Source organism: Armigeres subalbatus, chromosome 1 (assembly GCF_024139115.2).
Source record: "Armigeres subalbatus isolate Guangzhou_Male chromosome 1, GZ_Asu_2, whole genome shotgun sequence".
Classification (NCBI taxonomy): Eukaryota; Metazoa; Arthropoda; class Insecta; order Diptera; family Culicidae; genus Armigeres; species Armigeres subalbatus.
Genome location: NC_085139.1, coordinates 56,190,889 through 56,211,618, shown reverse-complemented (window position 1 = coordinate 56,211,618; position 20,730 = coordinate 56,190,889). Strand labels below are relative to the sequence as shown.

General features: G+C 43.0%; 1 protein-coding gene and 1 long non-coding RNA gene across 2 annotated transcripts in view; one reads left to right on the top strand and one right to left on the bottom strand.

Moving 5' to 3' along the window:
- LOC134208419 (uncharacterized) overlaps window positions 1-20,730 on the top strand; it is a 320,420-nt gene that overhangs the window by 85,271 nt on the left and 214,419 nt on the right. The gene's annotated exons all lie outside the window — the stretch shown is intronic.
- On the bottom strand, window positions 829-1,549 carry LOC134208418 (uncharacterized). Its single transcript, XR_009978654.1, has 3 exons — window positions 1,407-1,549; window positions 1,215-1,330; window positions 829-1,152 (listed from the first exon to the last, which is right to left on the bottom strand). It is a non-coding gene; the product is annotated as an uncharacterized LOC134208418 (long non-coding RNA).

Genomic DNA, 20,730 nt, shown 5'->3' with positions numbered 1-20,730 from the left:
AAGAATTCCTGGAGGAACTTCCAGAGGAAACTTCCGGAGAAATTCTTGGAGGAAGTTCGAGAGCAATTTCTGGAGGATCTTCCGCAGAAATTCTTGTAGCAATTTGCAGAGCACTTCCTGAAAAAACTTTCGAACAAATTTCGCCGCCTCTATTGCCGATTATCAACAGCTGCCGATGAAGTTAATTACATAAATAATAATAAAATATATATATATATATTAAATTAAATAAATAGGAAATTTTTTTTTTATTCTAAAAATAAAAATAAAAAATTCATAGCTCAAAATGTGAAATCTAAAATTTAAAATTTAAAAATTCAAAATCAAAAATTTGAAAACTCAAAATTAATTTTAAATTTCAAATTTTTAATTATAAATTTTCAATTTCAAATTAAAAACTAAAGAAAAACTAAATGAAAAATTAAATTGGAAATTTTAAAATTTTAAATCAAAATTTTCAATTTTGAATTTTAAATTTTAAATTTTGAATTTTAAATTTAAAATTTAAAAAATTAAAATTTTAATTTTTTTATTTAAAATAAAATTTAAAATGTGTCATTAAATTAAAATTTAAACTTTAAAAATTCAAAAATAAAAGGAGGAGTTAAAATTTTAACTTCTTCAAAAATTAGACATTATTAGGAAATGTAACTCAAAAATTTAAATAAAAATTTAAAATACAAAATAAAAGCTGAAAACTAAAAATAAGAGTTAAAAAAAATTTTGAATTTTGTTTTTTTTTTAGCTTTTCAGTACATATTTATTTTTATTTTAAGTTTCTATGGTTTGGATTTCCATTTTTGGGATTTGATTTTTATTTGCAAAGTGTTAATTTTTTATACCCAGCATTAAAAACTTATTCTCACGTGTTATGTTTAATACTCGTTCACTACCAATTAACGCGAGAAAACTGTCAATAAAAATATAGCAGTCCAACTTTTGCATAAATTCATATCTACATAGAACAGATATACATGTATAGCCCTGTGACTTGCTAATTATCTATTAATGGTGTAGCTAGCCCAGGGACCTCTTGCATGCGTCACTACCGAATTCTACTCACGGTAAGATCACTTCGCGCAGCTTGCCGTAGATATTTCCCGCATTTTACCACTTTGCTGCGAATTTCCTTTTCCAATCCCGAATGGAGCACTGAAAGTGTCATAAATTTTTGTACCGGCTGGGTAGAGATCAAAATTGAATGGAAAACTTACCTGCAGTTTTCTATTTCTGTTCTAGCTGATCATCCCATTTTATCTGGTTGATTCTTATGCGGAGCGCCAAAATGATCTGCCTGCTAGATGACGGAGTCCTTTTTCGTTCATCCGATCTGCAACCAAAACATTTTTCCATCATTGGTTTCACAATAAAAACCGGTCGTTTTCGTTAATATAAATTTCACTTACCTGATTGATTCGATGTTCATTTTCTCGCACCGATCGTTACTGCCACTCTACTGTAGTAGATAGTATGTTGCTATGGTTTATTAGGCCACTCACAAAGATAAATTTAGTTTTTTAGAAGAAATTACCCCCGGAGCAAATTGTAAACAAATGCCGGCAAACAAAATGTCACCCGACTGCTGTCGGTTGTTGAATCCGTTTGCATTACAGTGGTTTTAGACAATATTACAATGATTATGTAAATGTATGTCACATTTAGGGTAATATTTCGCTTTATTTTGATTGAACATGATGTGCCGTGTTTCGAATGCAATCTTGTGCAAGAGAAGGTGGGCAATTTCACGTTCAATTGACGTGAGGACGAAAATAATTTTTCTGATTAGAATTTACACTGAGTAATGTAGTAAAGCGTGGATATGACGTGAAATTACACAAGATCTGTTTTTACGTCGAATTTCAAGGTACGTGTCGAGAAGTCACGTCGCGGCATATTAATATTTTTTTGCTGTGTTCTGATAATCTGGGAATTAACTAGAATCATTTAAAACGTTTATAAGAAAGATTAATATATTGACCGTTTGGCAGGTTGAAAATCGATAGTTTTCGATAGGAATTTTCAAAAATCTATGACTTTCGATCTTTCAAGGTTCAGAATCGGAAGGTGAGTCAAAAATCGGTAGAACTACTGAGAATTCGGTAAGTCTGGCCACCCTGTTTGTGGTACTGTTATTTGGCAAATAACAATATTTGTATGGGTTGTTAACAGTGACAGAAAAAGTCATTTTAGCTACACTCAAACAGCTGACATCCAACACACAATCAAGTTGCTAGTCCTTGTCCTTCCTGAATTTGAATGTGCGAATGAATAGGACGGCATGTTTACAAACAGCAGCAAACTTCGACTCTCGGTGTCAGCGTTGTTTTGTGCGGTGTCAAAATGAATCTTCAGCTTGGCACATTGATATTCAATTTGAAATCTCAAAATATGAATATCATTTCATACTGCAGTGTATGGATTCAACATTTTGAAGTCAGATTCCTAAAATATATGCATCTGTTTAGTGTATGAAGTAAAATAATCATAATTTATCGGTGCAAATCCACCGCAATTCATTTTAGCCCCGGCAGATATTCATTTTTACGCTCGATTATCAATCGGCTATTGAGGATCGAGCGGTAAATTTGGTATGGAAGTTTGACAGCATGCTGCGAGATGTTCGTGCCTGCAATGTCGAGCGTCTGATCAAAACAAACACGAATCAATGACGAAGCTGCCTACTTAGCATCGATGCAACTGATAGTAAAACGAAGATTTCCGTCCCTGGTTGTTAAGTTATGTGACCATAAAAAATCAACCGCTTTCGCGTTCAAAATTTTTGCTCGACAGTATGATAAAATGTTGACATATAATACAGGAAATATAGAACATTTTAGGGACAACATGTTGTTGTTGACAATCATCAAATCGTCATCGGTTTCATCATTAAATGCTTAACTTTTTTTCTACAACACATAGGGGAAATGTTCCGATCTCCATCTCACTGTACATATATCCATCTCATCGCTAAACAAAGGAATACGGCACCAAATTCGTCGCTTCTTTTTGTCAACATGCGTGCTTACTGCTGAAAAAAATCACAAAAATAATAAACAAACCAAAAACCTTTCCATTGCTTTGTTTTTGATGGGATGGAAATAGGAGCTATGAGATGAAGTGGCGAACCGTTCCCCTATGATTTTGAAAAAGTATCACCAGCGCGTGGTTACTCGCAATCTACATGCTGATACATTTACAGTTACATCAAACCACTGAAAACCAAAATATTCCGCTCCAAAATTACGAGGCGCCAATGCTAGAAACAAAATAAAAGATAGAAAAAATAACACGTTATGTGCAGTATACCCCGCTGATTCGTCAAATGTATGGCCGAACTATCGAGATTTTTCTCGTGAATCCGACTGTCAAATCCATACAAATGAACCAAAACAAAATCACAGCACAATTTCGAAAACTGATAGCATAATGTGTTTAAATGGGTGTATATACTTTTTTTTGACATTTTTTGATACTTTTTATTTCGGAAAATTCCAAACAAGTGAGTTTCGGACTAACGAGTCGTCGGATTAGTGAGGTCCGGATATGCGGAGGGATGTTGTAAAAAAGTGTATCAAGTCTATTTACATTGCGCTAGATTCATGTACTTCTTTAACGGATAAACGCAATAAACCAGAGTGAATAATCGCACTGTGACTCGATTTCTTACCAGTCATTTAAGCAGCTGGGCTGTGTAAATTTTTTTTCTTTTGCCCAATGAAATGGACTAACGTAAGTAAGCAATGAGGTGTGATACGTTTCACTTGAGAGAAGTGAAAAATGAGAAGCTATTGCCCGTTGCATCAATTTTTAGACTCTGGCGCAACTTCGTTTTGCTTCGAATTTTTAGCGTGCACACCAATACATTCAAACTATCTTCGTAATTGTTTTTTGTTGTTGTTATTTATCGAACACACATGTTTTTGTTTACTCAAATAAACAATAAACAGTGTCAATTCATTTGTGTGTGTGACACGAGAAAAATATTCACGCAAATAATTTTCGCGCAGGGGTCTAATAAGGCGGAGTCTGCGCAATAACATTTTATTTTTTACTTCTCACTCGTCACATGTCATTGTGGGAAGTAACAAGTCATATGACCTGACCAATCAAACGTCATTTTCAGCCGTGCATTCGACCAAATGACATTTTCGGCTAAACGACTTTTCCGACCGAATGACGTGTTCGTCGAAAAATTCAATTTCGGGCAAATGACCAGTTCGGCCAAACGATATTTACAGCCGACTGTTTCTTTAGGCCAAATCGTTTTAGATTCGGCCAAATGGGAATCTGCTAGATGACTTTCGTTCTACAAAATGGCATTCGGACGAACGACAATGACGATCATTCTATTCTAACTCTGGGTGTTGAAAGGATTTTTTGCGAAATTCGTAGGATTTTTTTTTTGTGAGAGTTTTGAGTGATTAGAAATACAAATAAATCTCAAAGGATTTCATTAATAAATAAAAAGCTATTTCACGAATTAATTAAAGCTGGATTCTGGACAAGGGCGATGAACATATTATTCATTTAATGAAGATGATAGCGGAAGTGAGATGGGGTAGGGCGCCCTAGTAACATTTTAGCTTTATGCTGGTTTTATAACATTCTTGTAGAGTAAATTATGGTCTTCAAGAGTGTTATAAAACTAAAAATGTTACTTGGGCGGTCTCTGGTGAAACGTGGAGGGTGTTGGGTGAGCAATCAACTGTAACCTCTGATTGGAGATGTCGTAAAATCCCGATTATTCGATTAGTTACTAATCGATTATCCTCAATCCTTGTCGATTTTTGAATCGATTAATCGTTGAGAGGTAATCGATTCAAAATTAATCGATTAATAAATCGATGAATCGATTAATGGAAGCAATCGATTAATTTGCGACACCTCTAGTTCTGATCCCCTTGACCGATTTTAACCAAGTTTGATGAGGAAATTATTAAGAGCTTTGTTATGGAATGCTGACGTCATTTTTGCTTTGGCGCGCTGCTGTTTAAAATCTGTCACGCCGCTAACCCACAATTTTCCCTGCCGATTCAAAGTTGTTTAGCCGAATATGTCATTTGGCCGAACAAACCATTAGACCGAATCCTTTCTGACTCAAATCATCGGGCCGAAATGGACATACGACCGAAAAAGTTCTAACTTTGGGTAAATTTTTACAAACATTCTCGGTGGTGGTGAATGAAGATTTATATGTAGTTTGCACTTGAAAAAATTGCCCTCTCTGCCAAACGACTTTTTCAGTCGAATGATATTTTCAACCAACCGACTTTTTCAGCCAAATGAGCTGTTCGGCGTAACGACCATTTCGTCCAAAATGTTATTTGACCGAAAAAATAGTTTGAACTGAAAGGTCATTTTACCGAAAATGTTGTTTGGCTGAAATGGTCGTTTGGCAAAAAGGACTATTGGACTAAAATGCCCATACGGTCGAAAAGATGTCGTTCGGCCGAACTGGTACTTTGATCGAAAAAAGTCATTTAGGGCCGATGCCCACGTAGCGTTTTTTCAACGTTGCGTGCACGTGGCTTTGAAAAAACGCAGGTGTGCATCGGTGCGGCGACGCTGCATTACCGCTTTTTCCCGATGCACACATGCGTCCTTTTAACGCCGCGTGCACGCAGCGTTGAAAAGACGCTACGTGGGCATCGGGCCTTAACCGCAAAAATCGTCTTAGGCCAAGAAGGTCGTTTGGGAGTAACGGCCATTTGACCGAGCATGTCATTTGCCCGAATGAGCCGATATTTTTGACCATATTACCCGTTCAGCGAATGATATTTTCGGGGGTATACCCCTGTTCGAGCACGAACTTTCCGGTAATCGAACGGTTTCCTTCGCTTACTTAGCAGCCACCAAAAAGCATTAAGTCCGGAACTAAATATACGTGAGATTACTGACCAGGCAGGGGTCGCCACAAGCCCTTTGTGTCCAGGAAAACGCACTAGTTCTTCAGAAATAGGTTGTCTTTGCTAGGGTCTCAATATTGTACTACACTTGAAAGAGGAACCGAGGCACACATCTCTCAAATTTAGGTGAACGTGCCCCTGGAGCCGACGATGATACCTGGGTCCGGCTCCAACAACCACGTTAGGCATAAGTACGGTATACATGAAGACGTTAGGTATATGCACGTAAGGCATAATGGACGTTAGATTTAAAATAACCCAAAGAACACCCCATGACATAAAGAAGGCAGAATTATGCCAAACGTCCATTATGCCTAACGTACTCATGCCCAAGTAATATCACTAGTTTCTCAATGAGTAACAGCAACTGTTGTCTTGTCTCAAGAATAGATAGCCCAATTTTTGCTAATTTTTGTTCGATTTCTTGTTATGATGTTATGATGAAGCTGAAATACTTTGAAAATCGATCCTCATTTTTTTTCGATTTAATGGTTTTTCGTACAATTTGCATGGAATGATGATTATCTATATATATAAAACAAAGTCTGCAGTTGTACGACCGCGCATCACTCAAGAATAGACAGACCAATTTCTGCTAATTTTATTCGTTTTCAAGGAAAAATAGTATTACAAAATTGAAACACAAACTTTTGGATGAAATTGTATCAGAATGTTGATTATTTTTCGACGATACAACGTTCGCTGGGTCAGCTAGTTCATTATAAGTAACAGCAGCAATGGGTCTATTTACTGGCCTTCGACCACTTCTGCGGACAAATCCTCCAGTCAACTATAAACTAACAGACAGCCATTACAACTATTTCATAATCGATAAAAATCTCGAACATCAACTCGCGGCGATCAATCCAATGTTGTACAATAAAAATGAAAACACAAAATTCAATTGGGAATCATGGAATGAATCTTGAGATTTGGAACCTTCTACTATAATAATGGTTGAACGGCTTTGGAGTTTCCTGTGAATAACTGAAAAAAAAACTAATGAATATTTTCATAAAACTCAAAAGAATTTCCTGTTCGTGTCTTAAAAATATCCTGAAAAAATCAAGAATTTGGTTAAAGAAGCGAACGCAATAGAAAAATCGCCACGCCGGCTTACGTTATGAACTATTTTTATCAAACTTTCGCGATATAAGATCTAAATTGAGATATAGAACTATATAAATTTTCCAACCTACAACCTCTGACCTAGAAGCTGCCAACGGTTAAATTCCTCACAGGTGGAAAAGGGAACATATTTCCGAGTAATGTCGAAACTACGTCATGCCTCAGTTGCCCTTCAAGTGCGTTCAATGTTTCACAGTACGGAAGGGTTAGTATCTATGTGCACCCAGGATGTTTGTTTACCCGAAAGTACTCTGTACTTGACTCAACCCACGTACACGTACGTACCTCCATCATACAGAAGTGCACCATCATCGTTCGGAAGAGAGCATACCAACCGAAGGCAATGATAGATTTCAGATTCCGTTGATTCACCGCATCAAAATCGATCCAAAATCCATCAACCGAACGATAACATTCTCCTATCAATCAGTGTTTGTGTGCTTCGAGTACCAATTTGCGATTTGAAATTTCTTCCCTACTCGTTCTCTCGGTAGTTTCAACTCCATGTTAAAAAGTTTCATTTCGAAGAAATCACTTCACACCTCCAATCCATCAGTTATCGCTGCCTTCAGCGTCAACACTCGAATTCCATATATAAACGAACCGACCGACAATGACCATTTGGAAAATCGCAAACCCGCAAGTCCCACGTGGCACTGCTGGACCTCTCGGGCCGTATCTACTCCGGCGTCTGTGGGTCTATAGCACAGTTCCATCCATTATTTAACGCTTTGTTTCCGACAGCTCCGACTCTCGTTGGTTTTAGTAAACGAAAACAATGCTTCTGTGATTGATCCACTTAGTTGGAATAATGTTTTAAACACGTCTTCGTTAATGTCGCAATACGGTTTGGCTGACGAAAAAGCATTACATACGAACGTAACATCAGTTCGATTTAACCAACAACGCAGCGACGATTGTTGTCAAGTTATCTAGCGGAATGGAATTGTAATTAATTTAGCAGTTTTGTTTGCAAGAACGACTGCATTCACAAACGACCTTTTTCGACGCTTCGTGCTGGAAGAAGTTTAATGCTTATTTGAAGCATGGAACTGCTTGACCGTGTCGGACCGCGCTGTGTGCTCGTACATAATGCAATTCCAATTGGGTGGCGCAGCTTACATCGCGGCATTACATCACAATGAGCGTGCGGGAAGCTGAACGCGAGTGATCGTGGCTGGACACACAATTCTACAGTCACAGTAGTTGACTTTGTTTTATGTTTCTTCATATGAATTTATTTATTTTGTGACTATTTAACTTTTAGATTAATTGATTCATGGGATTATGCTACGGTTTGATCAAGTCTGCAATTGAGTCAAATGTTAAAACAAATATTATCCTCTACATAAATTTCATAAATCGATCGGTTGAATAAGTCCAGTGTACAATACAAACTGGGCAGATAAATCAAATGGGCAAAACAAAACAGTAAATTTAAAATTGATTGCATAATATGTCAACTTTAGGACCAAGTGGAGCTTGACGCCAAGAAATCACCAATTTATTACAAAATTCGCACTATTCAAAAGCATTGAAACATAATAACCACTCATTCTTATAAACACATGTTCTCTAAAATAACTGATATTACTCCTTCCACATCAAAAGCAACTGTACCAATGTACCATCTTGCATCGCATGGAGTTCCGCTTCGAAATCATGCATTACAGCACGTGGCACCGTCATCGTTCTCATTTGCCACGTGTGGACGGATAGCCGTTTCGCACTATGGAAGGAACATCAAGATAGACGGAAAAAGTAAGACCATTTGACTAATATATCCAAGCGTCGAGAGAATTTTCAATAGTGTCTTATGAACTACAATGTAATCAAGTGCATAAAACCAAGTCTAATAAAAGTTGACTTCAATAAAATATGTCACGCAGTGAAAATTTGTTTCATCAAGATCAAGAAGTCTTTAGAGCGCTATAAGTAAACGATGATCAAAGGAATCATATGGCGTTATTCACGAGAACAAAAGTACTATGACATTAATCTCACATTTCTCATCTCTATGCATTTCTAAATGGGCCTTCGATTTATTTCTACTTCAAGGACACTTTTTCAATTCGCGACTCCTCCCTCATAGGTGATATGACTGATGCGGAGTTTTATTCTATTATGGGCAGGAGCATTTTATTTCAAACAATTGTCTATGCAATTAGTACATAGATTGAAACTCATCTAAGCCGTCATTTCTTCTAGCAAAAATATCATGTATCTGTTTAAAAATATATTCGCTTCATAGTACATAGTACATCTTCCCATAGTGCATCCTCGAAAGCACTGAATCACTAAAAGTGAATCCCCCTGCGAAAGAAAAAGATTACAATTTACGATTTACCTTTTTGTTCACGCTGCCCATCTTCCGCTGCCGCGCGGTGGACGTTGTCGTCGTCCTGCTAAAACCATCAGTCAGCACTTTGTTCTGCAGAGAAACCTTCTGTTCTTCTGTTTGCTGGTTCCCATCGAGCATGTTGGAATGCTGCTGCCGTATGCCATAAATCCGGCGAAGCAAATCCTTGCGGTCCAGCAGGATTCGGATCCTGGAGTCCGGATGCGGTTAAGGCGATGACGACTGCGACGACGATAGCATGGTCGATGATGACTAACGGAATAACTCGGATGGATTTTACTGTGTCATACTCACGTAGTGGAGCGTTTGGATGTTAGTGTAATGGTCTTTTAAGGTAGTCTCGAACAGATGCAGTTGTTTTTTTAGCGATTTGTAGAAATTTTTAGCATCTATCTGGTGTGCGATAGTTGTGCATGACCATAGAGTGGCAGCATAAAAAAGTTCCCAACAGTTGTTTTTTATTCAAAATGATTATTTTTTGAGGTCTAAATCTTGATTGCACGTGAACCGATTTTGCTGAAAATTTGACCAGAGATATATTTCGAATTTCACCATATTGATTCATTCAGAGTATGGTTTTATTACACGAAAACGGATTTCCGGATAAACTGATACGATTGATCAAGGCGACGATGGACCGGTTGATGTTCATAGTTCGAGTTTCAGGGGCATTCTCGAGTCCCTTCGAAACGCGCAGAGGGTTAAGGCAAGATGATGATCTTTCGTGTCTGCTATTCAACATCGCTTAGGAACGGTTAATACGAAGAGCAGGGATTAACACGAGTGGTACAATTTTTAATGAGTCCGTTGAGACTTAGCTTACGACACAGATCTTGTGGCACGTAACTTTGAGAGGATGGAGAAAGCCTACATCAGACTGAAAAGCGAAGCTAAACGCATTGGACTAGTCATCAACACGTCGAAGACGAAGTACGTGACATGAAGAGGCTTAAGAGAGGTCAATGTAACCACCCACCACGAGTTTCTATCGGTGGTGATGAAATCGAGGTGGTTGAAGAATTCGTGTACTTTGGCTCACTAGTGACTGCCGATATCGATACCAGCAGAGAAATTCGGAGACGCATCATGGCAGGAAATCGTACGTACTTTGGACTCCGCAAAACGCTCTGATCGAATAGAGTTCGCCGCCGTACCAAACTGACTATCCGGTAGTTCTCTACGGACACGAGACCTGGACGATGCTCGTAGAGGACCAACATGCACTAGGAGTTTTCGAAAGGAAAGTGCTGCGTACCATCTATGGTGTGGTGCAGATGACGGACGGTAGGTGGAGGAGGCGAATGAACCACGAGTTGCATCAGCTGTTGGGAGAACCATCCATCGTTCACACCGCGAAAATCGGACGACTGCGATGGGCTGGGCACGTAGCCAGAATGTCGGACAGTAACCCGGTGAAAATGGTTCTCGACAACGATCCTACGGGCACAAGAAGGCGAGGTGCGCAGCGGGCCAGGTGGATCGATCAGGTGGAAGATGATTTGCGGACCCTCCGTAGACTGCGTGGTTGGCGACGTGTAGCCATGGACCGAGCCGAATGGAGAAGACTCTTATATACCGGACAGGCCACTTCGGCCTTAGTCTGAATAAATAATAATAATAATAATAAAATAATGTCAATTGATCGAATATATGAAAAAAAATCTTTAAAATGCGTCAAGTGGAAAGTGAACTGAGGAGTGAGAAGCAAAAAGAAAGATGTGGGTAGTAAGAAGTGATAAACGAAAAGTGAAAATGAAATGTGAGGAATGATTAGTGAGAACTGAGAAGTACGAAGTGAGATGTGAGAAGTGAGAAGCGGGAAGTGAGAAGTTTAAAGCGGAGACGCGAGAGATGAGAAGTAATCAATGAGAAGTGAGAAGTGAGAATTGAAAAATGAGAAATGAAAAGACAGAACTGAGAAATGAGAAGCAAGAAGGGAGAAGTCGAGAAGAGATAAGCGAGAAGTGAGAAGTGAAAAATCAAAAAAGAGATGTTACAAAAGAATAGTGAGAAGTGGAAAGCGAGATGAAAGAATTGACAATTGAAAAAAAAAGTTATAAAATATTTTATGCTTCTTCTAAAATATTTTATGCTTTTTCTTCTGCCTATTTATTTTCACTCCATCCCTCTTTCTTTCTTCTTACTCCATCTGTCTTCCCTCTTCCGATTCGCTTGCAACAGTTTGCATCCTTATTTATTTTTCGCATTTGAAAATTGGCCCTATCGGCCATTGCGTTCCGGAGTTATTTATAAAACATTGTTTTTTTTCCCATTTTTCCCAAAGGTCCCCTTTCGAAAGTAGAAAAATAAAGGAAAGAGGGAAGGCAGATGGGTTTTTTCTTCCATCTTATTTTTTTCTTCTTTCTTTTTCCTTCTTCTTCTTCCTTCGTTTTCATTCCTCCTTCCACCTTATTTCTTCCGATTTCCTTCTTCTCTTTTCTTTCTTCTTATTTCCTTTTTCTCTTTTCTCACTTTCTTATTTTTGATTCCTTATATCTTTTTGCTTTTCTCGTACAACAAGCCTCTTGAAAGGAGGCTTTCGAGCCACTTGGAAGGAGGCTTCCGAGCCTCTTGGAAGTAGGCTTCCGAGCCTCTTGGAAGGAGGCTTCCGAGCCTCTTGAAAAGAGGCTTCCGAGCCTCTTGAAAGGAGGCTTCCGAGCCTCTTGAAAGGAGGATTTCGAGTCTCTTGAAAGGAGGCTTCCGAGTCACTTGAAAGGAGGCTTCCGAGCCTCTTGAAAGGAGGCTTTCGAGCCTCTTGAAAGAAGGCTTCCGAGCCTCTTGAAAGGAGGCTTCCGAGCCTCTTGAAAGGAGGCTTCCGAGCCTCTTGTAAGGAGGCTTCTGAGCCTCTTGAAAGGAGGCTTCCTGAGCCTCTTGAAAGGGAGGCTTCTGAGCCTCTTGAAAGGAGGCTCTGAGCCTCTTGAAAGGAGGCTTCTGAGTCTCTTGAAAGTAGGCTCTGAGCCTCTTGAAAGGAGGCTCTGAGCTTCTTGAAGGAGGTTCTGAGCCTCTTGGAAGAAGGTTTCCGAGCCTCTTGGAAGAAGGTTTCCTAGCTTCTTGGAAGGAGGCTTCCTAGCCTCTTGGAAGGAGGCTTCCGAGCGCTTTGAAAGGAGGCTTCCGAGCATCTTAAAAGGAGGCTTCCGAGCCTCTTGAAAGGAGGCTTCCGTGCCTCTTGAAAGGAGGCTTCCATGCCTCTCGAAAGGAGGCTTCCGTGCCTCTTGAAAGGAGGCTTCCGAGCTTCTTGAAAGGAGGATTCCGAGCCTCTTGAAAGGAGGATTTCGAGCCTCTTGAAGGGAGGCTTCCGAGCCTCTTGAAGGGAGGCTTCCGAGCCTCTTGAAAGGAGGCTTCCGAGCCTCTTGACAGGAGGCTTCCGAGCCTCTTGAAAGGAGGCTTCCGAGCCTCTTGACAGGAGGCTTCCGAACCTTTTGAAAGGAGGCTTTCGAGCCTCTTGAAAGAAGGCTTCAGAGCCTCTTGAAAGGAGGCTTCAGAGCCTCTTGACAGGAGGCTTCCGAGCCTCTTGACAGGAGGCTTCCGAGCCTCTTGACAGGAGGCTTCCGAGCCTCTTGACAGGAGGCTTCCGAGCCTCTTGACAGGAGGCTTCCGAGCCTCTTGACAGGAGGCTTCCGAGCCTCTTGACAGGAGGCTTCCGAGCCTTTGAAAGGAGGCTTCCGTGCCTCTTGAAAGGAGGCTTCCGAGCCTCTTGAAAGGAGGCTTCCGAGCCTCTTGAAAGGAGGCTTCCGAGCCTCTTGAAAGGAGGCTTCCGAGCCTCTTGAAAGGAGGCTTCCGAGTCTCTTGAAAGTAGGCTTCCGAGCCTCTTGAAAGGAGGCTTCCGAGCTTCTTGGAAGGAGGTTTCCGAGCCTCTTGGAAGAAGGTTTCCGAGCCTCTTGGAAGAAGGTTTCCTAGCTTCTTGGAAGGAGGCTTCCTAGCCTCTTGGAAGGAGGCTTCCGAGCGCTTTGAAAGGAGGCTTCCGAGCATCTTAAAAGGAGGCTTCCGAGCCTCTTGAAAGGAGGCTTCCGTGCCTCTTGAAAGGAGGCTTCCATGCCTCTCGAAAGGAGGCTTCCGTGCCTCTTGAAAGGAGGCTTCCGAGCTTCTTGAAAGGAGGATTCCGAGCCTCTTGAAAGGAGGATTTCGAGCCTCTTGAAGGGAGGCTTCCGAGCCTCTTGAAGGGAGGCTTCCGAGCCTCTTGAAAGGAGGCTTCCGAGCCTCTTGAAAGGAGGCTTCCGAGCCTCTTGACAGGAGGCTTCCGAGCCTCTAGAAAGGAGGCTTCCGAACCTTTTGAAAGGAGGCTTTCGAGCCTCTTGAAAGAAGGCTTCAGAGCCTCTTGAAAGGAGGCTTCAGAGCCTCTTAACAGGAGGCTTCCGAGCCTCTTGACAGGAGGCTTCCGAGCCTCTTGACAGGAGGCTTCCGAGCCTCTTGACAGGAGGCTTCCGAGCCTCTTGACAGGAGGCTTCCGAGCCTCTTGACAGGAGGCTTCCGAGCCTCTTGAAAGGAGGCTCTGAGCCTCTTGACAGGAGGCTTCTGAGCCTTTGAAAGGAGGCCTGTGCCTCTTGAAAGGAGGCCTGAGCCTCTTTGAAGGAGGCTCTGAGCCTCTTGAAAGGAGGCTTCCTGAGCCTCTTGAAAGCAGGCCTGAGCCTCTTGAAAGTAGGCTCTGAGCCTCTTGGAAGGAGGCTTGAGCCTCTTGAAAGGAGGCTTCAGAGCCTCTTGAAAGGAGGCTTCAGAGCCTCTTGAAAGGAGGCTTCAGAGCCTCTTGAAAGGAGGCTTCAGAGCCTCTTGAAAGGAGGCTTCAGAGCCTCTTGAAAGGAGGCTTCAGAGCCTCTTGAAAGGAGGCTTCAGAGCCTCTTGAAAGGAGGCTTCAAAGCCTCATGAAAAGAGGCCTGAGCTTCTTGAAAGGAGGCTTCTGAGCTTCTTGAAAGGAGGCTTCTGAGCTTCTTGAAAGGAGGCTCTGAGCCTTGAAAGGAGGCTTCTGAGCTCTTGAAAGGAGGCTCTGAGCCTCTTGAAAGGAGGCTCTGAGCCTCTTGAAAGGAGGCTCTGAGCCTCTTGAAAGGAGGCTCTGAGGCCTCTTGAAAGGAGGCTGAGCCTCTTGACAGGAGGCTTCTGAGCCTCTTGAAAGGAGGCTCTGAGCCTCTTGAAAGGAGGCTCTGAGCCTCTCGAAAGGAGGCTCTGAGCCTCTCGAAAGGAGGCCTGAGCCTCTTGAAAGGATGCTTCCAAGCCTCTTGAAAGGAGGCTTCCAAGCCTCTTGAAAGAAGGCTCTGAGCCTCTTGAAAGGAGGCTTCTGAGTCTCTTGAAAGGAGGCTCTGAGCCTCTTGAAAGGAGGCCTGAGCCTCTTGAAAGGAGGCCTGAGCCACTTGAAAGGTGGCTTCTGAGCCTCTTGAAAGGAGGCCTGACCCTCTTGAAAGGAGGCTTCTGAGCTCTTGAAAGGAGGCCTGAGCTCTTGAAAGGAGGCTTCTGAGCCTCTTGAAAGGAGGCTTGAGCCTCTTGAAAGGAGGCTCTGAGCCTCTTGAAAGGAGGCTTCTGAGCCTCTTGAAAGGAGGCTCTGAGCCTCTTGAAAGGAGGCTTCTGAGCCTCTTGAAAGGAGGCTCTGAGCCTCTTGAAAGGAGGCTTCTGAGCCTCTTGAAAGAAGGCTTCTGAGCCTCTTGAAAGGAGGCTTCTGAGCCTCTTGAAAGGAGGCCTGAGCCTCTTGAAAGGAGGCTTCTGAGCCTCTTGAAAGGAGGCTTCTGAGCCTCTTGAAAGGAGGCTCTGAGCCTCTTGAAAGGAGGCCTGAGCCTCTTGAAAGGAGGCCTGAGCCTCTTGAAAGGAGGCTTCCGAGCCTCTTGAAAGGAGGCTTCCGAGCCTCTTGAAAGGAGGCTTCCGAGCTTCTTGGAAGGAGGTTTCCGAGCCTCTTGGAAGAAGGTTTCCGAGCCTCTTGGAAGGAGGCTTCCGAGCGCTTTGATAAGAGGCTTCCGGGCGTCTTGAAAGAAGGCTTCCGAGCCTCTTGAAAGGAGGCTTCCGAGCCTCTTGAAAGGAGGCTTCCGAGCCTCTTGAAAGGAGGCTTCCGAGCCTCTTGAAAGGAGGCTTCCGAGCCTCTTGAAAGGAGGCTTCCGAGCCTCTTGAAAGGAGGCTTCCGAGCCTCTTGAAAGGAGGCTTCCGAACCTCTTGAAAGGAGGATTCCGAGCCTCTTGAAAGGAGGATTCCGAGCCTCTTGACGGGAGGCTCCCGAGCCTCTTGACGGGAGGCTTCCGAGCCTCTTGAAAGGAGGCTTCCGAGCCTCTTGACAGGAGGCTTCCGAGCCTCTTGACAGGAGGCTTCCGAGCCTCTTGACAGGAGGCTTCCGAGCCTCTTGACAGGAGGCTTCCGAGCCTCTTGACAGGAAGCCTGAGTCTCTTGACAGGAGGCTCTGAGCCTCTTGACAGGAGGCTTCTGAGCCTCTTGACAGGAGGCTCTGAGCCTCTTGACAGGAGGCTTCTGAGCCTCTTGACAGGAGGCTCTGAGCCTCTTGACAGGAGGTCTCTGAGCCTCTTGAAAGGAGGCTTCCGAGCCTCTTGACAGGAGGCTTCCGAGCCTCTTGACAGGAGGCTTCCGAGCCTCTTGACAGGAGGCTTCCGAGCCTCTTGACAGGAGGCTTCCGAGACTCTTGACAGGAGGCTTCCGAGCCTCTTGAAAGGAGGCTTCCGAGCCTCTTGAAAGGAGGCTTTCGAGCTTATTGAAAGGTGGTCTCCGAGCCTCTTAAAAAGAGAGAGGAGGCTTCCGAGCCTCTTGAAAGGAGGCTTCCGTGCGTCTTGAAAGGAGACTTCCAAACCTCTTGAAAGGAGGTTTCCGAGCCTCTTGAAAGGAGGTTTCTGAGCCACTTGCAAGGAGGCTTCCGAGCCTTCTGAAAGGAGGCTTCCGAGCCGCTTGCAAGGGGGCTTCCGAGCCTTTTGAAAGGAGGCTTCCGAGCCTCTTGAAAGGAGGCTTCCGAGCCTCTTGAAAGGAGGTTTCCGATCCTCTTGAAAGGAGGTTTCCGAGCCACTTGAAAGGTGGTTTCGGAGCCTCTTAGAAGGAGGCTTTCGTGCCTCTTAAAACGAGGCTTCCGACCCTCTTGGAAGGAGGCTTCCGAGCCTCTTAGAAGGAGGCTTCTGAGCCTCTTGGAAGAAGGCTTCCGAGCCTCTTCGCGGGAATGCTTGAACAGAAATGACACAGACGTCCGAACATGGGTCTTTCAGTGCATATAGGCCGAAAGGTCTGTAACTTACTCCAAACTGATGTCCGTGCTAGGGATGCAAGAACTGGATTTGCTGGTTCTGATTTTTTTACTGGATTTGAAGGAATTGACGTTGATGATCCAAACTACTTTCATATTTTTTTTCGAATTAGTGTTTCCAAGTTTCCAAGTCGTGATCAAAAATCCATCGAAATAGAGGCGCTATGAGCGTTCAACGTCTTACAAGAATTCGTGACTTGTCCTCAATTTCTAAATTTTTATTTGAACGCCCGTATCAGAGCCTTTTCTTTAGACGTAGTTTTTTGCGAATGTACCAAATAATATAGAACACCGATTTATCTTTATATATTTATATTTTATTATTATATATTTTTATATTTTGGAAGAAAAAAATGGCAAATCGAGTTGCTGACCAAAGTTTACTTAGCCTCGATTAATTCAACCACTGAATCAACAAATAACAAAATACTCCTAAAAAATGGGGTGTACCTATTAATGCGGGACCAGACTATATTCAGCATAAAAAAATCCTAGTTAAAGATATATTTGATCTTTTCCAATTGAATGGCCATTGTTTAGTTAACTGCTCAGAAATACGGCAATACTTCGCAATCAATCATGCGAAGGTGGAATTTTCATTATTCGTGATAGATGCTTCGTGTGTGTGTAAACCTCAACAGGCTTACTAAATTTAATTATGGTCTTATTAATGATCAGTTATGTAATCTCATTCGTGGGATAGAGGCAAAATAACCTCTAGGATATAATCAAATATAAATCCTCAAATTCTACAGCGTTTCGTCGTTGATGGGCGAGTTGCAAATCGCTGGTGTCGCCCCGAACATAATAGTCGATGATTAACAATTTGTATCAGGTTGTTGCGCTAGCCGCCGGCACTGCTGTGGCAGTTAATTAACGCAGAAAGCGCGCTCCGAAACTGGGTTTGTAGGGGCCCATTCCGGTAACTGAATAAATAGGGAACCGATTCGGAATGAGCAGAAAAACAATGCAATTTGTTGTCCGTGTGTCGGAGTATGTTTGCAGTGGCAGCTATTCCGTTGTTTAGCTTAATTTTGTTTCATTTTGCACATTTTATTCGGTGCAGGGGAGCACGTTCGGTGTTTCAAAATGCATACGGCGCGGCGGGTGCACGGCAGCGCAGTCCCACAGAGTCACGGCGGAGGGTGTGAATTTTCCGATTGAATGCACTCCTGCTCGGTGAGCTGGTGCAGCTGCACCCACCACCCACTGCAGGCGCTCGCATCCAATGCTTGAATGTTGAATGAGAATCAAACAAAACCGAACCTATTTGTACTCGCGTAGTCATTTGTTTTTTGAGCTGGGTTTAGAATCTGCTGCTGTTGTTTTTCGTTTGTACTGGATGCAATATGCCGCGGGAAGCACCGTGCGCCACCGAGTTTAAACAGCAGAAAGCGAAAAATGCATCAGTTCGCTAAATAGCCGATTGTGGTGCGGTGGCGTCGCCAGCGACGACCGTTGATGGAAGCGGAAGCAGTATAGTACCCAAAAGCAAATTTTGACCATTCTAGCTAGGCGAGCTTCGCTACAATGGGAACCAATTTTCCTACAATTTATTAACAATTCATTATGTGCATGTTCCATGCTCGCTTACCCATTGATATTGTTGCCGCCACCGGAGCTGTATAGTTCGTAGCTGTTGATGTTTTTTTATGGAGTACGCTCTCGATGCACTGTTTTAATGCTAGCGCTGTGTACCATTTTATTCAGAAGCCATTAGTTGGAGCTTGCTTTTTTGAATCAGCTGAAGCTGTGCCACGGCAAGTTGGTCGAAGTTTCGTTAATACTCACTCGCTGGCTGGGTTGGATACAAATTGTTGCATGTTTCATTTTTTGCTAGTTCTATTGTTTTGAAGGGCAATCTGTTGGTGATTGATGATGGCAGTTCATAGGTCAGCAAGTGATGTGATTGGATTATTTATGAATTTCGAGAGTAAGTCCGATGGAATGGCGATTTTCAATTCTTTTAATTGCGCGACTCAAATTTATTCTACATTGCATTGTTCGTTTGTATTTGGGTTCTAAATCCTACAAAACATTGGTTGAATATTTTCTCAAAACTTAAATAAATTTTATTTTCAATTCGTCGTAAATGTTGTTGTGGTTGTAAAGCTTTTGTTGGATACGTTTAAAAGCATTACATTATCCGTACGTAATCGTTAAGGATTTGTTCAACATGCATCCTTTTCAGGATTTGATAAGAATCGTTTTCAGGAAACATTCAGCGGCTTTTCAGAAATTCTGGCAGACCAGGATGCGGTCAGATTCCATTCAGAATTTGGTTAGAGTTCTTTCAGGATTCATTCAGACTCCGATCAGACTCAGTCAGAGACCCTCCAGGAATCGGTTAGAATCCTTCCAGGATTCGGTCAGAATCCTTTGAGAATTCGGTCAGAATCCTTCCAGGATTTGGTTAAAATTCTTCCAGGATCCGGTAAATTTTCTGTCCTGGCTTCGGCCAGAACCCTTCCAAGATTCAGTCAGAGACCCTTCACGATTAGATCAGAATCCTTCAAGGATTCGGTCAGAATCCTTCCAGGATTCGGTCAGAATCCTTCCAGGATTCGGTCAGAATCCTTCCAGGATTCGGTCAGAATCCTTCCAGGATTCGGTCAGAATCCTTCCAGGATTCGGTCAGAATCCTTCCAGGATTCGGTCAGAATCCTTCCAGGATTCGGTCAGAACCTTTCCAGGATTCGGTCAGAATCCTTCCAGGATTCGGTCAGAATCCTTCCAGGATTCGGTCAGAATCCTTCCAGGATTCGGTCAGAATCCTTCCAGGATTCGGTCAGAATCCTTCCAGGATTCGGTCAGAATCCTTCCAGGATTCGGTCAGAATCCTTCCAGGATTCGGTCAGAATCCTTCCAGGATTCGGTCAGAATCCTTCCAGGATTCGGTCAGAATCCTTCCAGGATTCGGTCAGAATCCTTCCAGGATTCGGTCAGAATCCTTCCAGGATTCGGTCAGAATCCTTCCAGGATTCAGTCAGAATCCTTCCAGGATTCGGTCAGAATCCTTCCAGGATTCGGTCAGAATCCTTCCAGGATTCGGTCAGAATCCTTCCAGGATTCGGTCAGAATCCTTCCAGGATTCGGTCAGAATCCTTCCAGGATTCGGTCAGAATCCTTCCAGGATTCGGTCAGAATCCTTCCAGGATTCGGTCAGAATCCTTCCAGGATTCGGTCAGAATCCTTCCAGGATTCGGTCAGAATCCTTCCAGGATTCGGTCAGAATCCTTCCAGGATTCGGTCAGAATCCTTCCAGGATTCGGTCAGAATCCTTCCAGGATTCGGTCAGAATCCTTCCAGGATTCGGTCAGAATCCTTCCAGGATTCGGTCAGAATCCTTCCAGGATTCGGTCAGAATCCTTCCAGGATTCGGTCAGAATCCTTCCAGGATTCGGTTAGAATCCTTCCAGGATTCGGTTAGAATCCTTCCAGGATTTGGTTAGAATCCTTCCAGGATTTGGTTAGAATCCTTCCAGGATTCGGTTAGAATCCTTCCAGGATTCGGTCAGAATCCTTCCAGGATTCGGTCAGAACCTTCCAGGATTCGGTCAGAATCCTTCCAGGATTCGGTCAGAATCCTTCCAGGATTCGGTCAGAATCCTTCCAGGATTCGGTCAGAATCCTTCCAGGATTCGGTCAGAATCCTTCCAGGATTCGGTCAGAATCCTTCCAGGATTCGGTCAGAATCCTTCCAGGATTCGGTCAGAATCCTTCCAGGATTCGGTCAGAATCCTTCCAGGATTCGGTCAGAATCCTTCCAGGATTCGGTCAGAATCCTTCCAGGATTCGGTCAGAATCCTTCCAGGATTCGGTCAGAATCCTTCCAGGATTCGGTCAGAATCCTTCCAGGATTCGGTCAGAATCCTTCCAGGATTCGGTCAGAATCCTTCCAGGATTCGGTCAGAATCCTTCCAGGATTCGGTCAGAATCCTTCCAGGATTCGGTCAGAATCCTTCCAGGATTCGGTCAGAATCCTTCCAGGATTCGGTCAGAATCCTTCCAGGATTCGGTCAGAATCCTTCCAGGATTCGGTCAGAATCCTTCCAGGATTCGGTCAGAATCCTTCCAGGATTCGGTCAGAATCCTTCCAGGATTCGGTCAGAATCCTTCCAGGATTC